Source organism: Echinops telfairi, unplaced genomic scaffold (assembly GCF_000313985.2).
Source record: "Echinops telfairi isolate 266 unplaced genomic scaffold, ASM31398v2 ScPeMD7_60;HRSCAF=208, whole genome shotgun sequence".
Classification (NCBI taxonomy): domain Eukaryota; kingdom Metazoa; phylum Chordata; class Mammalia; order Afrosoricida; family Tenrecidae; genus Echinops; species Echinops telfairi.
This window is the reverse complement of record NW_022103958.1, coordinates 32956976-32963086: the sequence shown is the minus strand read 5'-3', so window position 1 is coordinate 32963086 and position 6111 is coordinate 32956976.

Sequence of the window (6111 nt, the reverse complement as noted above, 5' to 3'; positions counted from 1 at the left end):
GCCGGCGAATAGCGAGCAGCGCCGCCCCCGGTCCCGCCCTGGGGCCGGAGTGTGGGTATTGGGGAGAAAGTTCAACTTTTTTTTTTTTGATTGCAAGCCGCCCCCCTCCCCTGGCTCCCAAGTTGGGGAGAGAGGTCCAGCCCGCCGGGGGCTGGCGCGCAGGGACGCAGGGGCCCTGGGATCCCCAGCCGCCCGCCTCTGTGCAGCCCGGGTTTGCTCACCTGTCGGGAGGAGGCCGTGGGGGGCCGTGTCCTCCGCCGGCCCCGGCCCGTCTGGCGGAGCTGCCCACCCGCTACCGTCTGCCTTCTAGAAAGGTGTGCGGGAGAAGCGTCTCCTGCCAGCCCAGCCCCGATGCGCTCGGGCCTCGCCCAGCGGGGAGAGCTCAGGTGTGCGGGGCGCCCGCGAGAAGCCAAAAACCCGCCAAGCCTGTTCCCGCCGGCGCCCGCACGCTTCCCTCGCCCGCTCCCACCCGCTGCTTCCTTCCCCTGCCCGTGGCTTTCTTCGTTTTCCCGCTCTCTCAGGCCTCTGAGCCCTGGGCAACTTAGTCTCGCTCCCTTTTTCCCCCTCCTTGCCCCAGAGTCAATGCTGACGCATTAATTACCCCAGAGGACAGGGTAGAACGGCCCCCGGTGAATTTCTAAGAACTGTACCGGAGTGGAAAGCCCAGTCTTTCTCCTTCGGTTCCAACTCATAGCGACCCCATAGGGAAGGGGAGACCCGGCCCGTGGATTGTGGAGTCCTAACAGCCGCACTGGGAGACCTTCTGGTCTGAATGCTTCACTTTGTAGACCGGCCACGAGGCAGGAGCCTGGTCGTTTGGGTGGCCAGCCTTTTTGGCGTTTCCCCCTTTCTGGGAAACTGCGCTTGTGGGGACCAATGGATTGCCCAACCGTCTAGGTTAGGGGTGCCATCCTCTCACCTATTGTTTGGCGTGGGCATTTCCTCCTCTGATCCCACCATCTCTAAGCTCCAGCCGCCTAGGGGCCATGAATCATTCATTGCTGACTCGCAGCCCTGGGGGGCTTTCTTGTATTTTCCCGAAATGTAATAAATGGGGTCGCCTCGCTGTAGTGACCGGCCACAGAGACGGGGGTTTTATGGCTGTCAGTGGCTCATCCTTGAACAGAACACCACGCAGGGCGCTCAAGGTGGTCTTCCGAAACCAAGAGGGACATTCCCAAAGAGACAGTGCCATCTTGCTCGGGGGCCCTTTGGAGCCGGTCCAGCCAGGGCGGGAGACCAAGCAGGCTTCAAGCAAGTGGAACTCAGGCACTCCCTTCCCCTTGAAAGCCGGCAGCCCGAGCTGCGGGACACCACCACCCAGGAGCCCTGGGACAGGTTGTGGGGAGCAAGATACCCAAACCAAGCTCACTGCCACGCAGTCTGTGTCGGCTCAAATTCACTCTGTAGGACAGAGGGAAGTTCCCAGGGGCGGGGCGTGGGGAAAGGAATAGAATGGCACGTCTTTTCCTCTCCTTTTTTGCCTGGGAGTGGCTGGTCCTTACGAGCCACTGGCCTTGCATAACCGCTACCCACTACGCATTACGGACTTGAACGCAAAGGCAGCACTGCACTGTCTTCCAGAATAACCCTTGTCCCCCTTCCCATTGGCGATGTTAGGATTGCGCATTCACATCTGGCTCAATCCGCCCCTGATCTTTACATCCCTGGTGTCAGGTGGCCATAAACTCAAAACCAAAGCTCATTCACCACCACCCACTCAATACCCACTCAGAGTGACCCTGCAGGACAGGGTAGAAATGCTCCTTAGCATTTCTGTGACTGTCACTTTTTCCCACAAAAAGACGCGTGGTTTCAAACTGCTGGCTTTGTGGGCGCCTTTAGCGGGATAAGTCCTCTTTCAGGGGACTCTTGAGAAGCCGTGTTCAGAGTCAGGTGACTAACTCCTTCCCTCGCATGACCCACGGGGGCACTCACGCCGAGGTGTCACTGTGGCACCCACCTTTGCCGCAACTAATCTAAGGATCTGTGCCCTGCCGGCGCTCTGCACCGTGGAATGGTTGGGAATGTGCTGTCTTCGTGGCCAAGTGAAGTGAATGAAGCAAAGCGCCGTGTTGAAAAGCAATAGATCACATGCTGAGTGACAGGCTGGGATGTGACGCCAAGTCTGACTCCTAAAGTTTTCCCAGCCAAAACCATGCTCTCCACTTTGCTGGGGGACGCTTCTCCTCGATTCCTCCGTTTGTTGTGCCATTTTTATTTTATAGAGACGAAAACAGGGGGAGGTCAATTAAAGTAAGGATCAATTAATTCTAGCTACAGAATCAATTCTACCTGTTCCCAGTTCAAATATGGGAATCCATGGCCTCTGAATTCCTGGGATGGCAATGCTAACATCATCTTAGGACAGCTCTTACCTGGCTTGTCCCTGCTCACATAAACAAAAGGAAGGGGGGAGATGGGGGTGGAATATGTGATGGCATCAGTTATATCTTACTGAAGTCTCTGAGATACACTTCAGTTCTCTGAATCTGATGGGCAGTGGTCCCATTAGGGTGGGATGACATCAGCTCTGAAAATGGTGATGGCAACATATGTACAAATGTGCTTGATACAATTGATGTACAGATTGTTATAAGAGCTGTAAGAGTCCCCAATAAAATGATTTATTAAAAAAAAACACCAGTGGGATGATAGAGTTGGTCCTCAATCTTAGTGCTACTTTTCATGTCAGGCCATGGGACGAATGATCAAGGTATCATCTGGTGTGTATTGTTGTGAAGCATCAACAATGCACAAAGGACCCTATAGCCCTTGGCTGCTGCTGGCATGGTCAGCATTCTCACCGCCCTCATGTGCCACCTTCAGGACAATTTCCAGACAGTGTGCTGGTTTCTTCCAGCTTTTGTGGCCCCTTTTGAGATGGTGGCATCTGCATTCAGAGCTTGAGCTACAAGTTTGCTTCTCCCCACCCCCACCCCCACCCCACTCCCTATGTGTCTCATAAATTCTTGTTCAAAAATTCTCTTGGCAACTTTTCTTTGCAAATAGGAAACTTAGTAGCAAACTCAACCCCACACTCCAGAACACATTGCTTCCCATCATCAGCATGAGCGCAAAGGAGGGACAGGCCTGTGGGAGACTTGCCTATAGGACAGCGAAGGGGAGGCTCAGTGTTTCCACCAGGAGCAGCCCCTGTCACAGGTCACTGCCCCTGTTAGTTACTGTTCCAAAGGGATGCATCTCCTGCTCCTGTTTCCGTTGCTTCTGTTTGTAATTATATAATCTGTGTCTCGCTGAAGCTGGACCAGTTTTTCAGCTCCAGACTCTCATTCACATGGGTGCCTAACTCAGCAGGTTAAACTGTTGTGACAGACTGTTCCGTACCATATAAGGTGTGAGGGAGAAGAAAAGTAAGGGGGAAGGTGTTATCTGAGGGGCTTGGATTCCACTGAGGTAACTTTCAGAGATTTCGGAGCCATGTCCCTTCTCAGCTTGTTCCATCAGGCTTGTCCTGTTTGGGAAAGAGCTGCTCTGTCCTGAGAACCCCAGGGAGCGGGTGAGCAAGGGATTGTTCTATTAGCAGGTTTCTAGACCTTTCCATCCTGCCTAATCTCACACTGCTGCCCCCACCCACCGAATGCTCCTATCACCTGCTCTGCCGGCTGATCCAGCCCAGCAGCGGGAGATGGTCCTTTTGCCACAGCGCATGCCGGCACCGCCACCACGAAACAGCTGTGCGCTTTCAAGTGCACAAATTCCCTCTGGGCTGCACTGGTCCTCCAAGCTGCTCAGGACCGAATCCCTGCCTTCCCAGGTCCCTGTGACTACCTAACTCTGCTGTCAGGTGGATCCTGACTCATCCGGGCATCTCACTGCCTGCCATCCAGTCAATTCTGACTCATGGCAGCCCTATGGGACAGAGGAGAGCTGCCCCGGTGGGTTTCTGAGACTGCAGAGGAGCGGCTGGTGGGTTCTAAGTGCTGACCTTCTGGGTAGGAGCCCAACTTGTGACCCACTACGTCACTCAGGCCCCGACCAGGGCTCCTAGATGTCTCTAGCTGGGTTCAAACGGGCAGGTGTAAAGGGGGTCTTACAAGGCTGAAGCTTTGCTTCAGATCAAGGAACTCACTTCAGCAAATGCATCACGACAGTGGGCCCATGCCCATGGAATCCATTGGTCGTATCATGTTCCTCATCATCCTGAAGCTGCTGGCTTGATAGAACGATGGAATGGGCTCCTAAAGACACAATTACGGCGCCAACTAGGTGGCAACAACTTGCGGGGCTGGGGCAGTGTTCTCCAGGAAGCTGTATATGCTCTAAACCAGCAGCTGATATATGGTGCTGTGTCTCCAATAGCCAGGATTCATGGGTCCAGGAACCAAGGGGTGGAAGCTGCAGTGGCACCACTCACTATTACACCTAGTGATCCACTTGCGGCATTTTTGCTTCCTGTCCCAGTACCCTATGTGCTTCAGGCCTGGAGGTCCTGGTCCCGAAGGAAGGAACTTCCAGTGTTTCCACCTGGAAACCGCAGAGATGCCACTGAACTGGCAGCTGAGAATGCCTCCTGGCCACTTTGGGCTTCTCATGCCTTTGGATCAACAGGTCAGGAAGGGTGTCACTGTACTGAATGATATGATTGATCCTGATTACCAAGGAGAAATTGGACTGGTGCTACATAATGGAGGTAAAGAAGAATATGTCTGGGATCCAGGAGATCCCATAGGCTGACTCTTGGTGCTACCATGCCCTGTGATTAAAGTAAATGGTAAGTTACAGCAACCCAATCCTGACAGGACTTATAATGACCCAGACCCCTCAGGAATGAAGGTCTGGGTCACCCCAGCAGGCAAAAAACCACAGCCAGCTGAGGTGTTTGCTGAGGGCAAAGGTAATACGGAATGGGTAGTAAGGAGAAGAAGGTAGCTCTACCTATTAGTTACGGCTACGTGATCAATTGCAAAATTGAGGTTTGTAATTGTCAGTGTATTTTCTTTATATGTGCTTATTGCATATCTTTCCTTTGTTCAGGTATGATATATCAGATACCATTGGACTCAGTGTGTTTTCATTTATATGTATGATAGATGTTGGATGTTAAGTATAAATGTCATTTCATTAATGTCCGGAAATTATATATGGCTAAAGAATTGTGTAGGTGCCAAGATGGTAAGGGGTGGATTGAGGTAGTTAGTTTATCATGCCAGCCTGGGCAATAAACACATGTGGGATTAATTGAAGGGCGGAGAGATAAATGGCTTGGCGAGCCTCACCTTTCTTGTCTCTTGCTCTTTGATCATCAGACTGGTGTACGGCTGCCTAGCTTGTTCTTTGCCTCAATTTGCAAGCTACACTACCTGTGGGACACCTAACCCATGGACTGTAATTTGAGGTTCCTTCGAGACCTGCTTCACCACACGATTGGAATTTACATCTCTTGAGCTGGGGACTGTCAGACCCTGTCATCGGGCTGACTGTTGGTGAACTGCCTTGCTGTTTGCTGCCTGTGCCGGATAGCCTGAATTGCTCTACAGAGGACTACCCAGCGGCCCTCAAGACTTGAAGGACTGCCAGCGTCTCACAACTGTCTCACGGGAATGAGTTGCACTGAGCCATTTGTACTGTTTTATGTTTTAATTGTTTATTTCTTATGTTATGTATCTACCTATCTGTATAAATATATATAAAAGTATCAGCATTCTGGTTTTGTTTCTCTAGGGAACCGTGTCTAACACACCATCCATCTCATTAAGGTTCTTCTTCAATGCTACTGATCCTCAACTTCACCAAGCATAATGTCCTTCTCCAGGAATTGGTCCCTCCTGATAGTAAGTCCAAAGTATGTATGACAAAGTATCAGCATCCTTGCTTGTAAGGAGCTTCCAGCTGTACTTCTTCCAAGACGGCTCTGCTCATTCTTCTGGAAGTTCACGATAGAGTCAAAATTTCTTGCCAGCACCAGAATTCAAAAGCATCCATTCTTTGTCTTCCTTATTCATTGTCCATCTCTTACTAGCTTTTCAGGATATGATCTGGCCTCTGTGTCTGAATCCACTTTATGGAGGAGGAACGTCTCCCATATGCCCAGATACATTATGGAAGGAGTATTACTGTGAACCGGCCTTCTCTATCATAAACAACAGT